Genomic DNA, 25,010 nt, shown 5'->3' on the forward strand with positions numbered 1-25,010 from the left:
GTACAGATATGTAAGGAAGAATTTAGCAAAATTGCTGATTGCTAAATTTTTAAGTGCCCTCTTAAAAAAAAAAAAAAAGTGCTCCTCTAATATATGAATGTGAATTTCAGCATGCCACTTGAGTCATGGCGCGATGAGACTGTTGTCTCTGCTTCACTTGTACAAAGGAATTCAGTGTTCTCCAAGGAAAAAGCTTCGCTAAGTGCATACTTCTGCTTTCTCGCGGAGAAATGATTCACTTGAAAATATTTAAAGAATTTGTACTAGATAAGAAAATCACCGGTAGTTACTTTTAGGAACAGCGCCACTATTTTTATGGTCTGTGTCTGGTACTGCATCTTAGGCTTATTTATTTTGACGGGGTTGGAGAAGAGGGGCGCTGCTTCTTAGAGAAGTCATCCATGTTTTTAATTTTTATTGAAACCCTTTTAAACCCTTAAGGACACGGCCAATTTACATTTTGAAAATTTTTCATATTTTTACTCCTTTTTTTTTTTCATTTTTTTTTAAATTTTACCTCCAACATAAATGTATGAAGACTTGCTTTTTTTTTTGCAGTGCTAGTTGTTGTTTTTAATGACACTATTAATTTTACTATGAATTCCAAGGAAAATGGCAAAAAAACATTACATATTTACATATTTAATTTCCCAGAGGAAAGACTCCTCATCCTGTCATGTCAGGCATGTCACTCTCCACAAGGAGAAACGTTAATCCTTAGATCCACAGTTAGAGACCTCTCATATGACCAGATTAAATCTGATGCTTTGCACTGATGAGGGGCAAATACCCCGAAAACACGTGTCTTCAAATAGAGATGCTGGTTTGGCTTTTATCCTAAGTCACCTGGCAAGGCTCATTAAAGGGTCGATATTGACTTTTAGGATTGCTATCCCACAATAGATGGCGCTAGAGTTCACATCTTCTTCAACTCCGGAGAGACAATTTTCATACTTAATTTCCAAGGAGATCATTGCATGGCTTATAAGTCTCCTCACACTCAGTCATGTCATTCTCCAAAACGAGAGATGTTAACTCTTAGATTCCAGCCCAGATGGCACAAAAGTTTCCAGCAAGATCCATCCAACACCCCGGAGAGATTCTTCTACATTTTAATCTGGTGACACAGCAATGACATCAATCTCACATCCTCCCTTGTGAAAACATTATTCAAATTAACAGAATCCGCATGAAAAGGAGATTGTCTAATATTTCCTATTACACGCCAGAGCAAGAATAAACCTCATTAGCCAAAATCTCACTTTTTTTTCTCTAGTGTCTCATTCAGACCATTTAGCACTAAACTAATTGAAAAATCATCTCCGTTCTACAAACTTCTTAGGCCTCGGTCACATTTTCTGGGCTTTCTGACCACAGTTGGACCAGACCTCTATTATAGTCCAACCTGACTATAGCCATTTGGCATTAATCTATGTAAAGGGGTTATCTGGGACTTTGATTTTTTTTTTTTTTTAATATGCAAGCTAAGAACTTACCGGTAGATAGTTGCTAACTTTGCTCTTAATCCTAGCAATTAGCCTGGCGAAGGTGGGGTGTTAAAATACACTCAAGATCACATTAAAATGACAACTTCAATGCCGCCTACAATTCACAATAATACAATATATGTAACAGGATGACATTTACATGACATATTATTAAGTAGAAGAATCAATAGTTAGTAGCGGTATCAAACTTTACATTTTTAAATTCAAGCCAAATGGTACTGTCTCGAATCATCCAGAGTGTCTGGGACTCAGTGATGGACAGCTCTGTCATCCTATCCTGTGCCGGGGCGTACTGAGCTGTAGGTGCTTTGATTGACAGCTCAGTTGACCTATCTAAGACTGGGAGGTGCAGGGATTTCTCCAGGTGCTCCCTGTTCTTAGTAATTGCCCAGATGAGCTGTCTGGCCCAGATCACTGGTGTGTGTTTGCTTGATTCCTGTTCTGTAAGTTCTGATCCACTGTTGGCTGACCTTTGGACTGTGTACTAACTACCTGTTTGTTATTACCCCTTTGCTTACCCGCTTTTCCTCTGGTATTCTGACCCTGAACCCTGACCTGACTTACCCCTTTGTCTTTTCACTTAGTTTGCTACGTGCTCTCTTGGTACTTACCCCCGGAACGTCAGACTTCTCTGCCTCACGGCCAGTCCGTGAGTTGTGACTAGCACTGTCACAGGTACAGTAGTGTTTAAATGTAACATCCAGAAGGCTTCAAGGCTCATTTAGACGCTGAGAACAGACCGTGATGACACGGACTGGCTGCGGCTCTTCCGACCAGAGCATAACAGCTTCATATATTTTATGAAAGCTGTCATGCTCTGGTCTAGAACGCTGTGTCCAGTCCAACACCTACAGAGCTCACTTCCGATTTATAATAAATCAATCGCCCTTGGTGAACTAACACCTGCCAAACATAACTGCAGTTCAGATACTTTATTTGAAAATAAGTCGCTACATATTTGTGTGAGTGCTCCTGCTGGCGATTCTGTGACTTCACGTCAATAGAGCAGCTCTTCCTCTTCCAGTCTGCTGTGTCGAAGGAGCGCGAATGGCGATGTTATGCTGATTGACAGCTGGCTCCCTGCAGTTTGGCAGCGGAGACCTGGCTGTCAATCAGCATGACGTCAGTAGTGACGCCCCATCAACAGAGCAGAAAAGAAGCAGCTGCTCTGTCAATGTGATGTCATCAAAAACTGCAGCGTTGCCGTCAAGAGTCTGTTACTGAACCATGAAGCCTTCTAGATATTTCTTTTATGCACTATGGTACCATTTCACTTGAATATTACAAAGGGAAGTTTTATACCGCTAACCATTGACTTGTCTACTTAATAATATGTAATGCAAAGGTGATCCTGTTACATAAGTTGTATTACTGTTAATTATGGGCGGCATTGATGATCACATTTTAACATGATCTTCAGTGTATTTTAACCTGCACCTGCACCAGGCTAATTGTTATGATTAAGAGTTGAATGGAGCTTGAAACATGTAAGCAGTGATGCCAAGCCCAATTCCTCTCTTTGTGCACCTTTGATATGTATGCACTTTAACTAAGTTGAATGTTTTATCCCAATGCCAGACTCAGTAATCTATACTTATGGAGCGCCCCCAGACGCAGGGCCGCGGGGTTCTCGGTACCGGTCCTCTCGGTCTCAATGCTGGGGTTGTCACGGTGGCTGGACCCGGTCCGTGACCCTGCTAAGGGGCGTCCAATAAAAGGGGTGATGAAAGTTTGTCAAGGGTTCGTGACGCCACCTGTGGTATTCGGTCAGGGTGACCGACACTGCTTGGGGGTCCGCTGGGGTGATGGAATGGCAGCTAGATGGTATACCTTCCCACAGGTGAAGTATATCCCCAGGGCTTCCCAGTAGTGTAGGTGGCGATGATGTGAGGCGCAGTTAATAATGAGGACACAGGGTTGCAGTCTCTTTACCTTTTTACTGAAAACTTCGGGATCCGCAATCCAGAGCACTGCTAACAGGGCTGGCTGAGTCCGGCCGGTCCGAAGGCACATCCAGAGTTCCCTTTGCAGGTGGAAATCAGTGCCTACCAACTAGCGCCTGTGTGTTGTAGTCCTTCCCTGCTGAGCATTCGGAATAGTCCTCACAACTTTCGTATTCGTTCGTTCTCTTTCTCTCCATCCCCCAAGTTTATCTGGCTAGGACGCACCTGTTTGACGGGAAGGCTCGGAGCTATTCTGGGACCCTAAAGACGCCACTCTCCACGTCTGCCCCCTATGTCTACTTAGGTGATGTAAGGTAGACAGCCAACCTATAATCAACTGTCCTGCCACTGTTTGAAGTAATGCTTGAAGTCTGTCACTTCCTCGGCGTTCCGGCCACGCGCCTCAGTAGGATGTTGCCGATCTCGGGGCACGACTCCTACTGGTTTATCTCCTTGTGCTGCGATTTCGTTTCTCACTTCTCCACAATATCCTTCGCCTCGTGTCCTTCCTTAGGATGCCGCCGCAAGGTAGTGCAGGCGTGGCTTCGTAACGATCTGTCCTTTCTGCTAGGTACCTGCCAGGAACCCACCCTTGACAGGTCCTCCCTGGAGCTCTCCCAGGCTGCGTTCTCTCTAACTTCCTGTCCAACCCCCAGTTTTACCAGAGTGTGAGGAGTGGCCCAATACATAGTGCCTTTTGCTCCCACTGGTGGCCGGAGTGTGATGTGTAATGTGTGACTGTGATACCTGGTCAGGTGAACTCCTTTATTGCATAGACATAACATCACTCCCCTTAGTGGCAGAGCGACATTACTGCAACGACCAGGACTCTGGGACGCTGCACTTACATGCTCATGTGAACACTGTCACTGCTACAAACAAGTGATGAAATTTTTTTTCTCAGAATTTTTTTCTTCCTTTTTCCTACAGTTGCTAAGTGCCTGTTCTGCCCTGTGACGATGTCTCCTAGGTTAGGTGGTGATCCTCCTGCTTTTTTTTTTACCTCTTGTCAACAAAGCAATGCTTTCCCTTCCACTCTGTGTTGTAGATGTGGCGTCATACTGATTGACATCCGACTCCCCGCTTCCTAACTGTGTGGAGTCGGCTGTCAATCAGCATGACATCAGCAGTAATGCCTCATCGACAAAGTATAGTGGAAGAGAAGAAGTTGCTCTGTCGATGTGATGTCAGCTGGAACTGGCAGAGATGACGCCGAGCAGAACAGGCAGGTAGTTAGCAACTACCTGCTGGTAAGTGCTTAGACCCATATGAAGAAAATAAGGAAAATCCCGGATGCAGTCAGTCTCGGTTGCACTTTGTATTGATGGCTACCAAATTAATTATCAAATACTAGGTGCATGAGCTTCTCATGATGGTCTGGTTGGAGAGTTTTGTCATGGAAACCCTTCTGTAGGGAGAGCTTTTAGGGGAGAAACAAGGGGTCTCACATGTTGCCATAATTGATCAAATCAGGAAGATCGTAGACAAGAGCTTACACAGGAGACAACAGTCTGTGTGTCACACCTTGTCTGCCTCAGACACAAAGACAAGGCTATTGTACCCAAAGGAAAAAGGGAAATCGTTAAGTACATTACTTAACCAGGATATGCGAGTTTAAAGACCAAAAGGTGTAAATCATCAATTCTGCTAATTTCCCCCAAGAACTAGCTTACACTACCTCTCAATGTCTTCAACAGTTTAAAAACAAAGCCAACATCGTATCTTGCTTCTTTTATGAATGACATATAAAAGCTAATACAAAACACAAAGTTATTAAAGCTGCACATATAGATATAAATTGTTTAAATCATAATCAATTCAAGATATAAAATATTAACCATAACATTTTGTAACTCTTTTATCTGTCGTTTTTTTTTTTATCCAAGTCGATGTATGACCACAGACGACATCAAAGATGAATGAGCTCGGAAACAAAAAGGCTGTAATAGCCAAACGGTGCAACAATTACAAATGAAAACCAAATGCAAAAATGATTTTTAGCGCCAAATACCATTTCGGCACTAATGCTATTGGCCATTCTTTTTATGGGAAAAACCTGGTGACAGGATACCGTTAAATTTAAAAAAAAAGTCACCTAAAGTGGACAATTTCTTTAATCCTTTGTGTGGTTAAAAAATGGGCATTGGGAACTAATGAAAAATTGGTTTAGGGTCTATGGGGAGCTTGCTGCTTAATCAGATGTGTGCTCTGAAGACAAACTTAGGTCGAGAACAGTTGATTAAAAGTCCAGTAATTTGCAAAAAATGATCCCTAGTAGTGATGAGGGAACATGCTTGGATAAGGTGTTATCGGAGCATTTTCGGGTCCTAACCGAGTGTCTTCGGCATGCTCGAAAAATATGTTTGAGTCCTCGCGGCTGTTTGACAGCCACAACTCATGTAGGAATTGCCTGTTTGTTAGGTAATCCTTGCGTGTGTTGTGGCTGTCTAACAGTCGCGAGACATGCATCCACGGGGACTATTTTTTTGAGCATCCCAAAGACGAGTGTCGGTTAGCACGTGAACATGTTCCAATGACACCTTATCTGAGCTCCTTCGCTCATCGCTAGTCCCTAGCAGTCCAATACTTTCACCATATGGTGGCTTGATTTTTCTCTCAAGCTCTGGAAGTTTGGACTGTCGTAGAAATTATGTAGATGGTTGCTAAAATTCCTGACAGCCGTCAAGTGGTAAGATGAGGAGATTCGATATCTTCTCTGACGGAACATGACCGAGGGGAACTACAAGACCGCTGCTTGCATATCTTGAGGATGACATGACATTGATCGGTCATGTAAGAGAGGAACGAGATATCTGTCTAGGATTTCATGGTTGGAGAGATGGTCTTAAGAGAATAATCTGGTTTTGATTCTGGAAAAGATAAAGAAAGCGATCATTGATTTCAGGAAATGGGAGCCAAAAATGTCTGCATGAATTTTAGCCAAGGCTTCTGGAGTCTCACATGATTTGATGTGATCCGGAAAGATATATTTGTCAATATATATCTTACATATCCATGAAGAAATTCCAACGACACATTGATTTTTTGAGAGTTTTTATAAAGTATTATTTTACTGTTGAGGTTTTGCATAAGTTTTAATATTTGCATAAAGTCAATTATTAGGGATTGTTGATAATTTGCATCATTTCTTTCCATGCATTTTTTTATGCTCAAAATGTTTGGAGTCCAAGTGTAATGAATGTACGGTAGTTTCCAAAATGTCATCCACACACGGTTTTATTTTTCTTAGCATTTTTCAATTATCAATGTGTCAATTCTTTCAGCGTTTTTGCGTCAGTTTTCACCTAATCTGATGAATTCTTTAAAAAACGCAACTAAAAATGCATGTATTGTATGCAAAGTTTTTTTATGAACTTACCCTTAAGAGTGTTTTGACCTATGATACCATATTATGAATATCCAGAAAAGTACGTGTTATATAGGGCGGCTAAAACTGCTGGATCTGTAATTGTCAGGGTGTGATCTGATAGATATTCTTTAGAATTTCCGTTCGGAAAGTTTCGCAGAAAATTCACAGCAGAATATTCTCCTGTCAAAGTAGATAAGATGTTTTTGTATTTTCACCCACACAAAGCTTTTATTTTCAGGCCATATAATGATGAGTAGGGACTAATGTACTTTTCCTGCAATGCGCTATCCCACCAGGCCTGGAAAACTACAGATGGTTTTTGTTCTGTAACTATATCCAAATAAAAATGCAATATTGCGAAACAAAAGGAAAACAAATGTTAGATCGTGAATCATGAAACATAATCCAATGCTCGTTTTCTTTTATTCTTTAGGTTTTTACGTAAAGAGGACATAGACATGTCTGGAAGTCATTCTGCAATTCTTGGAGGCTTCATTCTATCAGGTAACAAAGATTAAAAAAAATTACAAATCCTAATATTATGTCCATTTAAATAAACAGAAAGAACTGAAAAAATGAATGTAAAGCATCAAACATTTCATAAAAGAACAAAAAAATAAAAAGTATATCATGCAGTATAAATGCTCAGAGAAATAAGGTTACCATGTCATTTCTGCTGATGGGGGAACGCCTGGCAGATCACAGCTTCCAGAGCAAAATCATCCATTTCCGAAGAAGTCAGAGTTGGTCCCAGAATGATCGACGGGTCAAGGCTGCAGTTTTCATTACTTTACAATTTAAACATCTGAAGATTTTCATATATTTATTGTATTTTAATGGAAAGCATTTGTGCGTAGATCCTACCGTTCTTGGTTGTCTGCGAGAAGAATTAGATTGTCCATGTTGGCTTTTATAGCGCATTTTCTTATTTTTTTACCGCCAGAGAGGCATAGATATCATGTGTCTGCGCAGATTTTGCCAATAAAACATGTCCATGAACCAGTGTGTCGTTACGTGAGTCTGTAAGAGGTCGCATGGCAGAACTAAAATGGCTTCTATGGACAGACTCGGAGCAAGCTACTCTGTTTACCAGATCCCAAGAGTTGTCCCTTGTACAGGGATTTGTACTTAAACAGGGGCCACTTGGTTGGAGCCACAGAGTCAACTGCTGGCCGGTGCTACAGGCTGGTAGAAATAAGGGTTTGGTAGCTAGATCAGAATCAGGAGGTCAATGCAGGGACAAAAACATAAGGCAGGAGAGTAGTCAAAAACAAGCCCAGGTCAAAATTAGGAATGAACCACTATTTTGGCCAGCTTGCAGCATCGGCCAGCAGTTAACTCTGTGCTTACAACCCAGTAGCCACTGTTTAAGTACAAATCCTAGTACAGGAAATAAAGTGCGAAAATCAGAGCAACTCTTGGGATCTGGTACACAGAGTAAGCTTGCACCAAACAAGCGCAGGTCAAAATTAGGAATGTCCAATAAGAATACAAGCAAGATACACAGACGTTCACTGCTGCTAGTCAAGCTACAACTGGCAGTGGACAGCAGGATTTCAGGAGCTTAAATAGCTTGCAACCCCACCCAGGCCTCACAGCAGATAGAAAAACAGACATACAGTGTGAAAAAAAGTATTTAGTCATCCACAAATTGTGCAAGTTCTCCCACTTAAAAAGATGCGCGAGGCCTGTAATTGACATCAGAGGTAGACCACAACTATGAGAGTCAAAATGAGAACACAAATCTAGAAAATCACCTTGTCTGATTTGGCAAGATTTATTTTGCAAATTATGGTGGAAAATCAGTATATTTTGTTATCTATCCTTTGTTGGCAATGACAGAGGTCAGACGTTTTCTGTAAGTCTTCACAAGGTTGGCACACACTGTTGGTGGTACGTTGGCCCATTCCTCCATGCAGATCTCCTCTAGAACAGTGATGTTTTGGGCCTGTCTCTGGGCAACACGGACTTTCAACTCCCTCCAAAGGTTTTCTGTGTGTTTGAGGTCTGGAGACTGGCTAGGCCACTCCAGGACCTTCATATGCTTCTTACAAAACCACTCCTTTGTTGCCCTGGCAGTGTGCTTGGGATCATTATCATGCTGAAAGACTCATCCACGTTTCAACCTTCAATGCTCTTGCTGATGGAAGGAGGTTTGCACTCAAAATCTCACGATACATGGGCCCATTCATTCTTTCATGTACATAGATCAGTTGTCCTGGTCCCTTTGCAGAGAAACAGCCCCAAAGCATGATAATACAATCCCCATGCTTCACAGTAGGTATGGTGTTCTTTGGATGCAACTCAACATTCTGTCTCCTCCAAACACGATGAGTTTTGTTTCTATCAAACAGTTCTACTTTGGTTTCATCAGAGCATATGACATTCTCCCAATACTCTTCTGGATAATCCAAATGTTCTCTAGCAAACTTCAGACGGGCCCAGACATGTGCTGACTTAAGCAGGGGGACACGTCTGGCACTGCAGGATAAGAGACCCTGGCGGCGTAGTGTGTTATTGATGGTAGCCTTTGTTACAGTGGTCCCAGCTCTATGCAGGACATTCACTAGGTCCCCCCGTGTGGCTCTGGGATTTTTGCTCACCGTTCTTGTGATCATTTTGACCCCATGGGGTGAAATCTTGCATGGAGCCCCAGATCGAGGGAGATTATCAGTGGTCTTGTATGTCTTCCATTTTCTTATTATTGCTCCCACAGTTGATTTCATTGCCATCTGGCAATGTTGTCCTAACAATTGTTATCTGCCATACAGTATATTACACAGTTCTGTATATATTGATATTTTACTTCACTTTACACTCCACTTTACTTTTTTCCCCCTACTTCTCCTCCAGTGCTCCTCCATGCCTGTCTAGGTGCAAGCACTAAACTCAAAATTGATGTCATTCCTTCGAACCCTAAAGCTGGAAACACTGTAACACTCAATGTGATTGGAGTCGAGGGGACAATTCTTTTCACATCTTGGTATAGAGGACTGAGCACCAGTGCGACGGATCAGATATTAACTCACGTCAATGGTAAAGACATAAAAGGAGAAAAATTCTTTTCAGACGCAAGTTGCAGCCAAAATGGCTCATTGGTGATCCAGAATTTTCAGACGTCATTTAATGGTGAATACACGGTTCAGATACAGACAAACATAAATTTACAAGATGGACAAGTCACAGTAAATGGTGAGTAAACATGAAATATTAAAATTTTGAAAGAGGGAATGACCACTCAGCCATGACTAGATTTCCCATTTGGTCCATGATGATTGGTGGCCTGATTCACTTGCTATGTCAGTAAGGGTCAGCAGGATCAGATTTTATAAATAAAATAAACATTTTAATGTTTCAAATTAAAATGTGGCTGGCCAATTCCTCCCAACAATCATCTACAAACAGTAAAGTGAACAAAAGCTCGAAAGAATGGTTGGATCTTACCATTAGTAGAAGTTTTCGAATTGCCAAAACATCAGACAAGAGGGAAATAACGTCAGATAGGTAAACCTTGGATCCCTGTCCCCTGTTCAATGACATAGCTGATAGACGTGGTGCAAATTGCTTCAAAACAACCCTCCCCAGGATCAGAGGGCGTATCATCCATGACTACTAAAGCTAGCTCCACGAATGGCCTGGCACATGTGGCTTCCACAATGGAACTTTTCTAAGCATAATTTCGACTAATAACCTTAGTAGATTAGCATTATTTAGGCACTGTATGGCGCACCGGCGGACATATCATTGGTGCAACCTGTGCAGTCGCACAGGAACCCAAGAGGAATGGGTCCATTTCCACCTTCAAAACATGTGAAATTGTGCATTATGGTGAGCTTTTGAACTGCCAAGGGCTCATACATTGTTCTTCCACAGAAGCCCTTTTCTGTGTCTGTCCGCATATGGTGGCATTTTTTATGTACACATTATTTGGGAAAATTTAGCAACTGAAGATTTAGAAAACAGAAATTTCTACAAATTTAGAATCTAATTTATTTTATTTGAATTATTTTAATAATAATTTGTATTTTTTGTTTTGCTAGGTGTTGCATCCGTGGCATTATCCCCTTTGACTATTCTATTAGGGTTACTATTATACTCTTCCGTCAGTTATCTATGATAACAAGTTAAGTAAAGGTAAGCAATTCTATTATTTATTTTTAGAACGAGTCCATTTTTTAGGCAAAGTTTAGGATAGTTTGTTATACACTTATAAGGACGCTGATGAGCTGTAAGAACCAGTGTCCTTTCGTAACCTGGGAGTCTTCATCTTGGCATCTTAAGACGCAAAATGATTCATATTCTAATTCCCTGCTTTATTAGCTCCATTAGAATATGGATGATTTATTTATCCGTAAATTCAGGTTGTGCCAAATGCATCAGAACATGAATAAATTATGGAAATATTCTTCACAATTTCAGGAACCTCATGTAATTTAATGAGGACCAGAAAAATGTTAGCAATAAGTTTTGAGGTTTGTGTAAGGGTTCGTGGTCACGGGACCCCTGACCTGAGTGTGACAGCCTCGTAGAATTTTATGAAGTTGTAACGCTAAGGCCGGGATTCCCGCGGAAAGTCCATGCTTGGATTTGTTGCAGGAACATCTACATGTGCCCTTGAACATTTTTATTGCCTGCTCATTAGAGATGAGCAAATTTACAGGATATCGTTCCAGTGGCCATATCAGTAGTCCGGGGTCACGTGATAGGAGCTCACCTCCTTTTCCTGGCATCCTCAGCTCCTCTTTCGCGAAGCCAACTAATCAAAAGAGATTCTGGAGATGCCGGAAGTTAAGCTTTAGGTGTTTGGTTTGTTTGGTGTTTGGTTAGGAGGCAGTTTGTACAGCTCATGAAGTTGTAACGCTAAGGCTGAGAATCCCGTGGACAGTCCGTGTTTGGTCGTGTTGCACGAACGGCATGAGCCCTTACACAATTTTATTGCCTGCTCACTAGAGATGAGCAAATTAACAAAATCCTGGTCCAGTGACCATATCAGTAGTCCGGGGTAGCGGGATGGGAGCACTCCTCCTACCCCTGGCATCCTCAGCTCCTCTTTCGCGAAGCCATCTAATCAAAAGAGATGCCAGAGATGCCGGTAGGTAGGAGACAATTTGTACAGCTCCTGTCCAATGTTCATGGAATACTGATGTGACCTCTGGATCTAGGCCCTCTGAATTTAGTCCTTCATCTCTACTGCTAATCCAAAAAGTTCTGATGCCTGTGTTATAATAAAAAAAAGCTTTATTGACCGTGTATGTACAGATAAAGAGGACCTTTCACAACTTTCCTGCACATAGTACCAGGAATGTAGATAAGAACATTTTTTTTATCATTCTTTTAGTTTCTCCACTATGTTGCGGCATCAAAATTACTGGCGTCAGTTTTCTTATCGTTTAACTGGGCGTTTAATTTCTTTCAGATCTGTGGGCGTGTAGTCACTAGAAGGTTGTCCAATCATAAAAAGGCAGCGTCACAGTGGGAAAAATGTAGGCTAGAGTGACACAACCATTTTTCTCTCATTCAAGAAAATCTGTCCAATTTTGACAATCAGAGTTAGATCGCATGGTGATTTTCTCAGATCAGGAGAATAAAAAAAAAATCTTAATCTTCTCCATTCTGTCAGTATGTGAAAATCTGACCACACTCGAATGTCATTCAAGTGTGGTCCGATTTTTCCGAGAGACTCATAGTCGTGAATGGTCAAGTGCGATCCGATAGTCGGATGCGACCTGTCCATGCTGCAATTTGTCTCCTGTGTCTGAGGATAAAATTGAAGGTGTGCGCAGTCCCATAGAATAACATGGGGATGAGTGATATCTGTCAAAACAACAGATTGCGATTGTCCGATTTTCACGGTTGTGTGCATGAGCCCTTAGAATAAGGAAGGAGTTAAAGTCCAAAATCTCATAGGGTGTGGTAATTCTCATGAGAACACAGTGAAATACAGAGCTGCTGAAGGGTGTGACTACATTGGGTGGATGCAGGGAGTGATTTTACTAATTATGTAGCTCTGTATTCTGCTATTTGCTCCTATTTTAGAAACCCCTAAATTTATGCATGTGATGCCTGTCTTCGAGAAGCTATATTTAAACAGCGATTTCTCACTTTGAGTGGAGATGGTTAGAAATCACATGCCCGTGTGTTTTACCAGCACTGATAGAATCCCAGAAACTTAGGCCTCATTCAAGCCATACGATTTTCGCAGACGAGTGCTGTTCACATTTTTCACGGATAGCACTCATACCTGTGTTAGTCTATGGGGCCATTCATATGTCTGTGATTTGTCGTGAATCGAGAGGTCCGTGGAAAATCGCGTTGACACGTCAGATTTTCTTTCGAGGTTCAAAATTTGTAATGCAAGTCAATGAATTCATGAAAAAATTGGACTGCACTTGATTGACATTTGAGTTTGGTCCCATTTTCACAAACTCTCAGAATAGAGACGTTGGAGACTCTTTTTTTTATTTTATTTCTCCACATACAAGAAAAACAGATCACACTCTGATCAAAGTCTGATCAGAATAATTGGTAGATTTTCTCCTACTTAGAAAATTCTGACATCTGAATGAGGCCTAAGAGTTAAAGTTACTTTTACAATGCCCACAGTTCTGACCTGAAATGAAATTCCCATAGAGAAGGTCATGGCTGTGCCAGCGTGGTCTCGATAGACTTTATCTTTCTCTGCCTCTCTCCCGGAACTTTACAGTAATGCAGTAGTAAGTTTCCCATCCTCATCTGCTCCTGAGACGCTCCTCACTCTGCTGCTGCTCTTCGCCTCCTCTTCCAACGGTTTAATAAAAGGAAGTCCCGGAGGGGCGGTGTTGTCACCTCCATCACACTTGCAAAATTCTGACCTTCTGCATGGGCAATCATTTCAGAACAGTAGGAGTCAACTTTTTCCTCCCTATAATTCTGCTTTCCATGATTGGACAGTGTCCTAGTAGGATAAAAGTGCACGCCCACCGAGCTGAAAAAATAAAATTCCCTCTTGAACAGTAAGAAAAATTGGCGCCAGTAGCTTCAGCGCCCTTGATCTCCACAACGGAGTGGTGAAAAAGAATGGTAAGAAGAAAAGCATTTTTATCTACAGTCCTGATACTATATGCTGTAATGTACCATTTAAAAGTTGTGAAAGGTCCTCTTTAAAGGGAACGTGCCCCTAGGTTTTCCCAATGTAAAGTAGGACCAGCACCTTTAAGCTCTCTTTTACAGTATTGTACTATGCTGTATGTATATTCCCAATTCTCTATTCAAAGTAGATAAAAGACCTTTTATTATACTCCCAAAGGGTACTGTACAGTTCGGACTTCACTGGTCTTGATCCGGTGCCTAGTCTCTTCTTACAGTCACCCTTCTCCTTCCCTGCTTCATGTGGATAACAAGTCCTACATCATCCACATGGTGTCCTCCATCGCGCTCCTGCACTTAGTGAACTTCTCATTGCCCTGCCGAGGGCAGAGAAAAGTACTGTAGTGCACATGCACCGGCTTTACTTCCAGGTTATCAGCACATATTGGCATTTTCCTGCGCATGCGCACTACAATACTAGGCAGGGCAGAGAGAAGTACGCCCGTGCAGGAGCATGATTTGGGACATTGTGTGGATGACATAGGAGGCATCATCCAGACAAAGCAGGGAAGGAGGTCGGTAATCGTAAGAAAAGGAGCCAGATCTAAACAAGAGACAACAATGATGATAATTACAGGCAAAATCATTTTTATAAGTTTTTTCAGCTTAAAAAAAAAATCATGGAAGCCTTCAATTTTTTTTATGGACATAGCTAAAGAAGTGACCAATTTTTACAGACTGTCCTTCTAGGACTGTAAGTCACAATGTATGTTTGACGGCGGGTCAGGGGGAACCATTCAGCAGATATTTTTGGTCAGATTTCGGAGTTGGTTACCTTGTGATCTATATTATCTGATCCCTATAATCTGCAGTTGCCAAGTATCAGGATCTGCATGAAGAGGGTGACATCACTAGATCAGCTAATTGCTGTGCGACTGCAATTGACACCTTACCATCTGCAGTAGCAGTGGCGGAGAATATTGATGACTTGCCACCAACGCTTAGCAGCTGTGCTACACATATGCATAAATAGAGAAAAGAACAAAAGGAAATATTCTGAGCAAAACAGAAAAAAGCAAACAAAATTGTTTTTGCCAGGTTCCGGCATAGCGTCTTTGCCAGTGTCTTCATGTTTATGCTGGTTGACATGGGATAATCTGCCCCTGGTGCTCAGAGTTGGACTTGGGGAAAAAGAGTCAATCTCCACCTACTCTATGTTACAAACAACACTAAAGGAGCAGTCAGACCTCCATATAAATCTCTGGCCAGTCCGAGCACTGTGTTCCGATCTCAGGCCTACTTACACGGCCGTCTGACGGTGCCCTAAACGTGAGGTTGTGGTCCATGAGAACCACTTCAAGAAGCCATTTAGGGACACATTTAAAATATAGGCAGACAACATCTTGCCAGTAGAGATGAACGAACCCGAAAACAAATGTTTGACACTCGTACCAGACAGTCACTGTTCGGGCCTGAAGGCTGAAGATGGACTTTCTGCTGAAGTCCGGTACAGTGTTCAAGGTAAGTCAAGTTTGGATTCTGTTGTAATACCCGAACCAAAGCCGTAGGGCTGCAACAGAGTGAGGCCAGAAGCCGTTGGGCTGCAACGGAGTGAGGCCTGAAGCCGTACGGCTGACAAAGTGAACCTTCACCTACTCTATTTTACAAACAACACTAAAGGAGCAGTCAGACCTCCATATAAATCTCGGGCCAGTCCGAGCACTGTGTTCTGATCTCAGGCCTACTTACACGGCCGTCTGACTGTGCCCTAAACGTGAGGTTGTGGTCCATGAGAACCACTTCAAGAAGCCATTTAGGGACACATTTAAGATATAGGCAGACAACATCTTGCCAGTAGAGATGAACGAACCCAAAAACAAATGTTTGACACTCGTACCAGACCGTCACTGTTCGGGCCTGAAGGCTGAAGACGGACTTTCTGCTGAAGTCCGGTTCAGGGTTCGGGGTAAGTCAAGTTTGGGTTCTGTTCTAATACCCGAACCAAACTTTCCAAAAAGTTTGGGTCGGATACTAGAACATGAACTTCCACTGGTCCGCCATCCCTTCTTGTCAGCATAGATAATAGATACTGGAAGGCTTCTTGTAAGCTGTAATATAAGGGGACACACATATATAGCAGTCCTTATACAGTCACAACTGAACTCTTCAAAGTATCCCTGTGACCCCATATCACAATACAAGCTGTATACATTATTAAATAGATCTTTAAGACCTGATGAAGTTGGTGTAGTTACTTTAAAAATGTAGGTAAGTATAGCTGTAGAATAATGTCTAATATTTTAGGAGTCCTGGACTCATAAAATGCTTATTTTTAATTTTAGGATTTCATAGTCATTCTGACATGGAGTCTCAAAGTAAGCACATAAGCATCATCAGGTCTAACATATCCATTTGTTAATGTATGCAGTCTGTATTGCGAAATCTGGTGACTGTTCTGATGTAAAAGGAATCTACAACTAGGTTCTTACTATGAGCAGCATGAATCAGCGCATGGCTTCGCGATTGTAGCCAGGTATGGAGAGACACAACTAGTCTTGTGTGGCTTCCAGCCGGCTCCTCCCCGCACTACTCCAGTTGGTTGACAGGTTTCTCGCTGGCTGGGGAGAGGCCGGTCAGGGACATCACCAGACTAGTAGAGTCTCTCCTTATGTCCCTGTTGACTTTTCAAACTATGTTTTCTCTGAATCATAATGGCGTTTCAAAGTGACACCTACCTAGATGTGTTTGTGCAGCCAAGCTCTAATTTATGGTGCCCATATTTTGGGCAGCACAAATCTAATTTCAGGTTCCCTTTAAGAACTGTAAGGTCTCCATAACAATCGTTTTGTCTACCTTTTCAGATGTAATGCCGCTAAGATCATAGATGGTACCTAAGATAACAACAGAATGAGAAAATACTTTGTAATAAGTAAGTGAATAGTGCATTTCAATAAAATAGGGTACATAGTTAACAATATTTTGAGCGAAAAAGTGTAAGAGCCATCCCACCGTGACAAGGTGTACCCTATCGGGACAGCAACTAACTCTTGTAGTTTACCTCATTATGTGTAAGTAGATGTCGAAATAGATAAGGGCAGAGCAGGACCCGGATCCCAACAGAGTAGCGACCCATCCGTGGAAAGCTATACTGTATAAACAAAACAACAAAAAGGGGTAGCCATGCCACTGTTTGTGCAAAGTACAAAAAACTGAAACAAAACCCAAAAAATGAGCCGGAGCATATGTTGGTATAAGTGCAATGCATAGATGTGAATTCACACTGTGCCCATCTAACAGACAGAACCCAAGATAAAAACGAAATGATTGTGAGTATCCTACAAGACGAGTTACTTTGTACACTCGATTACTATTGGTATTAAAAGGACAACATAGTGTTCCATAAGAACCACAACCGGAAGGTTCAATGACAATGAAGTAAAGGTGCTGGACTGGCCCCAGAGTCCCCAGACCTCAACTCAATCAAACACTTGTGGGTAGAATTGAAGAAAAAGCCGTATACAGACCCAAGTGAGGCGACCAGTGTGCACCAACTTTGGGAACGTGTAGAAGAAACCTGGGATCAGATTTCGAAGGAGACATTCTTGAATCTGATCAAGAGCTACCCAGAAGGATTCAGGCAGTGGTGACAGCCAAAGGTGGATTTACAAAATGCTAACAAAACAAAATAATAAATATAAAAATGAAAAAAAGAATCTGCATAGCTAATCATATGCTAAATACTGGCAAGTCAAAATTATATATGAGATAGCCAAGATGATTGTTTATAAAATGATGGTGGTCTCATGTTCAAAGCCGTAGTGGATGGTGAAATATGGAGCCTGAAACTGAAAAGTTGCTACCCTTTTGCTCATTAGTGTAGCTTTCTAAGGACATGTGGCTGCACAGTTGGGACCCAGTGCTGCTCTGTCCTTTTCTACTTGGACGTCTGCTGAAACATAGTGAGGTGAACTTCAAGAGTTAGGTCCTGTTCCTATTGGGTCACCTTGTCGCGGTGGGATGGCTTTTATGCTTTTTTGAACAAAATAGTGTTAACCAAGTACTGTGTTATTGGCATGTATTACTACTACAGTATTTGCATACATATTATATGGTATTTGCTCATTTTGCTTTTATCTTCGTTTTTGTCTGTTAAATGGCCACAACGTAAACGTGCACCTACTGTATGCATTGCCCTTTTACCAACACGTGCTGTACCTTTATTTTTTTTTTTGGTTAAGATCGTAGATGACTTCATTACATAGAATCAGTGACTTCCCAGAATTATTTCCGTACGGGAATTCTAATAACATTTTGCAATGTTCTACTTTTCATCCGGATGATTCCAAAGCCAAAACTGCCTTTGTGTGATTGGAAGTAATACAACTGTTTTTTTTTGTTTTGTTTTTTTTTTTTTTTATTTTCAACAGATGTTTAAGAGATTTTCTTCTTAAGTTCCCAAGATCATATGCCCATGAACAGATAAAAAAAAAAAGGCAAAATGACAGATGTGGAGAGATAGCCTGTGATTTACAATATTAAGCCGCCACTGGAATCTACCAAGCGGGAAAAGAAAAAGAAGAGGCATAAGAAGAAAAAAGGATGAAATTCCAATTGGTTACATATCTCCAGATTCTTAAGGATATATTATTTACTGAAGTATTCCATTAACCTCTTCCTCACCACAGCAATCTTTCCATAATACGCCTTTGTTTTTTTTCTTATACTTGACACATTTAGGCTGCTATTCTTTTATCGACGGCTCTGACATTTTATAGATTAATTTATTTAATACTGACGACTATTAAAAGGTACTGCATGAGCAACGACGTGATCAACATTAATGCATTGCATCCAGAGGAATATGATTATATACCTTCGGTACTTTACAAATCTTTGACTTATCTTTTTTTCATTGACCCGTGAACCTGTTTGTTATCGTAGCACAATGTCCTCGAACCTGCGGCTGTCCAACTGTTCAAATCCTGCAACTCAAGCATGCCCTAAGCGCCGCAGGCTACCGTCGTAGCACCTTTAGTAAAACTGTAACCAGTTCTTGTCTGCTCTAAACTTCTTAATTCTAGTAGCAATGTTAACTACACTATTAAAAAAAGCACAGAATGAACCTTTTCTTTGTCTCCTGTTGGAGCAAGCTCTCGAGGTCCAATTTTTTGTCGGGGAAGTCGCGGCTACTCAAGCATTTTTCCTGCAGCCAATGAAGAATAAAAGAAAAGAAGTAAAGACCTTAGTACTCACAAACTTTCCATTTCCTGAATTGTCTCGATCGTGGTCTATTGGAGTCCCATTCCAAGTTTTGCTATGGAGTCCCATGGATGCGTATTACATCCCCGATGTGATATAATGAGGTCGAACCACGAACCATGAAGATGAAGGATTTCACACCATACAACAACTTGTAAATACATGGGTCATGATGATGAACCTCCGGCTTTATCTATTGCTGTTATCTAGTTGTATTGTTTGATTTATCACTGACCCCCATATCTCATCAGTACTGTATAAAAATATCGCTAAACATCATTTTACTGTGCGGTGTATCTACTGACAATGGTTCTTATTTATTCCATTCTTTCGCCTTAACCACCCATCCTCGTTCATATTGGTTTTTTTTGTGTTGTTGCGTTTTATGCATAATTTAATAATTTGTTCCTTAATGTACACTGCTGAAAAAGAATGAATTATATATTTGAAAATAAAAAAAAAATGAAACAATGAAAGATGTGTTCCTAAATCAAGGCTAGGTAGAACCAGAGGAACGTTCATAATCATCATCACCAAGTTTGCCCCGAAACGCGTTTGTTTTTTTAGTTCGTCTAAGCCAGTGTTCCCCAAGTTCGGTCCTCAAGAGCCACCAACTGGTCATGTTTTCAGGATTTCCTTAGTAATGCCCAGGTGAGAACTCCATAATCTAGACAGGCATCAATTCCATCACCTGGGCCATACTAAGGAAATCCTAAAAACAAGACCTGTTGGTGGCTCTTAAGGACTGGAGTTGGGCAACACTGGTCTAAGCCATATAAAAGAGGCACTCGAGCTGTGAATTGTCCAAAGAAAAGAGTCAAAGTGAGCACCTCTTCATGACTCATGAGTGTCTGACTCCACCACAAGAAAATCGCCAGTCTTGGTGAATCGGAGCCAATATGCTTAAATACAAGTAGGTTTTTCCTCAAGGTCTCGAAAATAAGAAAGTTTGTGGACGCAGCGTGCCTATTAAATATATGTATGTTGTTCAATATGGTTCCGGCGCAACTCATTTCATTGTGCATGGATAAAGCTTGTGAGGTATCCAATAACTTTGTTCGAAAAAAGTTTTTCCCATCCTATAAGGAGAATTAAAGGCAAGAATTCTCTCTTGTGACTTCATTAAAATAGTTGCGCGAGCATAAAAATTATCTGATGCGTTTCAAGTCTGGTTGACTCTTAATCGTTGGTATAGTTCTACGATTAAGAATCAGCCAGACTCGAAGCGCGTCTGGTATTTTTTATGACCACCGCTCTACTATTATAATAAAGTTGCTCTAGTAAGTAGTTCTTTTAATCTATAGGATTCTTGAATATTTCCATCCACTTAATTTTATAAATATTTCTCTTAATCACTTCTGGTCATCTTGGTCCTCCAAAGCCAGCCATACACATTATATGGCCGTTGGCCGAATGATGCTTCAGCCGATCGTTTGGCCGTCGGCCATCTTGACAAACACTCCAATACGAAGGAGCACTCATTTGGCCGAACTCTCCTGCATTCTCTTTGAGAAAGCCACCAACTAACACGTTGGCCAGCTGCTTATTTCAGGTCGAACGAGGCTTTTGGTAATCAGACATGCATGATCGACGTCTCTCTCAGCCATCAGTTGGCCGGCGCACTCATTCACATTAGAATGTTGGCCAAACCCAACGATATCGATATTAGTCTAATGTGTATGGGGGGCAGTTAGTTTGATGTACTGTAGCATTTTTAACATATAGAATTAAAGCATGGGGATAAAGAGAGGATACAATATGTGTGTATTTTTTTTCTCTGTTGCTTATAATTATTATAACTGGACTTTAGGATTATGTCTTGGAAATCATGGTATCAATAATAGACTACAGTGTGTAGCTTTATTTGATTTTGTTGGATGACCTCTTCCAGCCATGGTCTGCCTTCAGGTATCTCATTTGACTTAAGATAAAATTCAGCATTTGGATAAAAGTGGATAATAATTCCGTTTTATGCATTCAGGGGGTGTCTCCATCCTTACTCATAGGCCAGGTTTAGTTGGCCAATCGAAGACTCGGGATGTCATGTCCAAAAGTTGTGGTCGTGACTGGCGCCTTGTGCTCCTACGCATATCAAAAAAATGCAGGAGCTGCCTGCCATTTACATGAACTAGTCTGGTCTGTAAATCAGGCCAAAGTAATGCATGCTGAGATACATTTTTTCTACACGCAGGTCAGTGGATCATGTGGGAAATTGACCATGTGAACTGGCATATTGGTTATAATACGTCCATGTGCTTCCTCCGTGCAATCCGTGGTGCATAAAGAAGAACCCATGTTTGCATATCGCTCCTGTCTGAACGAGACCTTAAGAATATAAGCTGTGAAGTCTTTCCTGGGCACTGCATTTTATTCTGGCAGGATAATTCTGACTATACAACTGTTCTAGCTACTATTGAACACATAACATAAATAATTATATTTTATTCTAGGAAACTGTTAATTTGCATTAATGGAGCCATTTTGTATTTTGACTTCACAGCAAAGGTTGTTGTGCTGCATGTATGGAATAGTTGCTGCCCAGTGGAGCTAGTTGGCAGTGATATGGTTTCCAAGCCTGGTCGAAACCAGAGAGATCGAACCAGTGACAAAATTAGCAGGCAACAGAGGGTTTATTCAGTCCAGGGTCAAAACTTAGTAATTGTTAACGAATTGAGTCGGGTATCATAACAGTCATCAGTATTAATTACACCAGAATGCAATAATTGGTATGGTCAGAATGTCAATTGGGCAATTAATAAAGTATCATACACCAACATTGGCTGCCAAACTCACCTGCCAGTGATCTGTCCCAACTATTAACCGGTCAGCATACCCAGTTTTTCAAAAATGATGCCCATTTTTCAATAAACAAAAAAAATAAGGGCATAGATGGATGTGGGAAGAGTTTTCCTGGAAAGTATAGCACCAGCCCCTATCTCTGTGGATCAGAAACAAAGTTCTCATTGAGAGTTGCAACACCTAGATCACCACCGATGTAAATGACACTTGGCTCTGAGCTCATATGCAAAGCCTTAGAATAAAAAAAAAGGAATTTCTGGACAACCCCTTTAAGAATTAATGGGCAGAAAAAGTGTTAAAGGGAACCTGTCACTCCCAATATCGAAGGTAAGCTAAGCCCACCGGCATCAGGGGCTTATCTACAGCATTCTGTAATGCATTCTGTAATGCTGTAGATAAGCCCCCGATGTATCCTGAAAGATGAGAAAAAGAGGTTAGATTATACTCACCCTGGGGCGGTCCCACTGCGGTCCGATCCAATGGGCGTCACGGTCCGGTCCGGGGCTTCCCATCTTCTTACGATGACATCCTCTTGTCTTCACGCTGCAGCTCCGGCGCAGGCATACTTTGTCTGCCCTGTTGAGGGCAGAGCAAAGTACTGCAGTGCGCAGGCACCGGGAAAGGTCAGAGAGGCCCTTAACAGAGCTTCTACTGACAATTTGCAGTAGATACTCTACTTAGCAGATCTTGTTTTGGTGTTCACCCTTATACTCCTGGGCATTGATGTAGTGTTCACTGTAAGGGTCCTTGGGTTGTGACTACAGAGTAGCTGCTGCCCTCATGGAAAGATTTGGTGATGCTAATGGTGGACAAAGTACATCAAGACCAGAGAGATGGAACCAATAGGAAAATCAACAGGCAATACTAGGGTTGTAAGTGTAATGTGAGGTCCTCAATCTAAGGGTAAACCGGCAGTGTAGCGATCCGGGTCGGGTACAGCTATCATTGCATCGAGTGCAGTAAAAAAAACCTTCAAAACTGGATAAGGATGTTGTTGGAGAACTTAAATTACTTGATGTGCCTCCTTGTTGATTGACAAACTTACTGTTAGGGCTGGCAGATTGCACTAAATAAAAATAAATAATAAAGTGCAATCGCAACCCGGGTTCTTCTGTGCAGAGATGCACAACTGCTGCTAGTGAACAATGGCAGAACCAAGTAGCAAGTGATTAACTTAAACGTACTGTGTTAAATGCCACACAGTGTGAACGGAGCTCAGCGTACCCTGCTCCGTTACTGCACAGAGTGGTACGGAGAAAAGTAAGAACTAAACCGTGTTAAACGTCACAGGGAACTAGCAGGTGGGTAGAGCTCGCTATGCAAGAAGATTGTGCTAACCGCACGTGTGTAAAAAAAGCAGAACACAAGGGACGCTAGGTGCAAAACCCTGTCGCTTTCCCAGAGAAGTATAGCCTGAGGGTTGGACTTGCTCTGTAACTCGACTGTGCTAACTGCACACAAGAAGGAAACAGATCCTAAACCAAGGAAAGATCTCCCTACCTAACCCTACTTGCCTACGTAAGTACTCTCGGAGACTAGAGCAACACATTGAAGCATGCAGACAGAGTGGTAGAGTATCCACTCGCATAAACCACACGTAAGTGATACTGGCACGCCCGTCTGTGCCGCTGGGAGCCTTTTATACATTAGGCTCCATCCCAAACACTCACGCCCAGTTGGATGAGGCGTCACCCGCGGGCCAGTCCAGAGCTGCGACCTCGCCAGAGCAGCAAACTTTCGAGTACCAATGAGCAGACGCCACATCACAGACATGCTCAGTCGGATGATCTCTGGACTTAGACTCCCAAGGGTCAGGCTGCACCTGTGTAACACTGGTTACCATAGACTTAGCTGGGGAGCCAGCAGTAACCAAACGAATACCACGAGCCTGAGCAAGACGCTGGGACCAATGTCTGTGCTGAGAAGCACTCGGAGTGGCCAGGCCTGAACAGCGGGAGAATCCCGACGCCCAAGACTTACCCTACCTTTGGTCTGCTGACCGGTCCCCCCCATTGACTGGTTGGCAAGACCTTACAGACAAATATTACAATAGAAATAGCTGGGCAGAAAGATGCTTATGGGGATTTTACTGTGCCACCCACCAGAAGAGGAGAACACTCAATGACGTCAAGTTTGGATCAGAGTGATGGCACCTAACCGAGGAGGCAGTCAACGCAGAAGCGAAATCTGGTGACTATGTGACATGATCTTAAAATAACAGGAATTATCATGTAAGTACTCTTCAGCTCCAAGGACGTCCACCCATTTCTTCTGATACATGTTGGCACCAATGACACGGCAAGGAAAGACCTACCGACAATCTGCAAGGACTTTGAAGAGTTGGGGAAGAAAGTAAAGGAACTGGATGCACAGGTAGTTTTTTCTTCTATCCTTCCAGTAGACGGGCATGGCACCAGGAGATGGAACAGGATCCTTGATGCAAACAACTGGCTAAGACGATGGTGCAGACAACAAGGATTTGGATTCCTGGACCACGGTGTGAATTACTGGTATGATGGACTCCTTGCCAGAGACGGACTACACCTCAACAAACCTGGGAAACACACATTCGCCAGAAGACTCGCTACACTCATCAGGAGGGCGTTAAACTAGAAGAAGAGGGGACGGGAAGAAAAACATTAGACTCGAACAAAGACGACCCAGGAAAACATACTCAGAAGGGAGGTAAGAACATTTCTAAAACAATCCACAGTGAGGAGATTGGAACAAAACAAAATCCTCTAAACTGCATGCTCGCAAACGCCAGAAGCCTGACAAACAAGATGGAAGAACTAGAAGCAGAAATATCTACAGGTAACTTTGACATAGTGGGAATAACCGAGACATGGTTAGATGAAAGCTATGACTGGGCAGTTAACTTACAGGGTTACAGTCTGTTTAGAAAGGATCGTAAAAATCGGAGAGGAGGAGGGGTTTGTCTCTATGTAAAGTCTTGTCTAAAGTCCACTTTAAGGGAGGATATTAGCGAAGGGAATGAGGATGTCGAGTCCATATGGGTCGAAATTCATGGAGGGAAAAATGGTAACAAAATTCTCATTGGGGTCT

At 41.9% G+C, this 25,010-nt stretch overlaps 1 long non-coding RNA gene across 4 annotated transcripts in view; it reads left to right on the forward strand.

Annotated features, from left to right (window-relative positions):
• LOC138651760 (uncharacterized) overlaps positions 1–19,621 on the forward strand; it is a 48,797-nt gene extending 29,176 nt beyond the window's left edge. For all 4 annotated transcript variants that reach the window (XR_011315528.1, XR_011315527.1, XR_011315530.1 and 1 more), the window contains exons 2-5: positions 7,255–7,325; positions 9,675–10,013; positions 10,862–10,955; positions 18,314–19,621. This is a non-coding gene — a long non-coding RNA (uncharacterized lncRNA). The remainder of the gene's footprint in view (positions 1–7,254; positions 7,326–9,674; positions 10,014–10,861; positions 10,956–18,313) is intronic.
• Positions 19,622–25,010: the final 5,389 nt, after the last annotated feature.

The sequence above is a fragment of the Ranitomeya imitator genome, chromosome 10 (assembly GCF_032444005.1).
Source record: "Ranitomeya imitator isolate aRanImi1 chromosome 10, aRanImi1.pri, whole genome shotgun sequence".
Taxonomy (NCBI): Eukaryota; Metazoa; Chordata; class Amphibia; order Anura; family Dendrobatidae; genus Ranitomeya; species Ranitomeya imitator.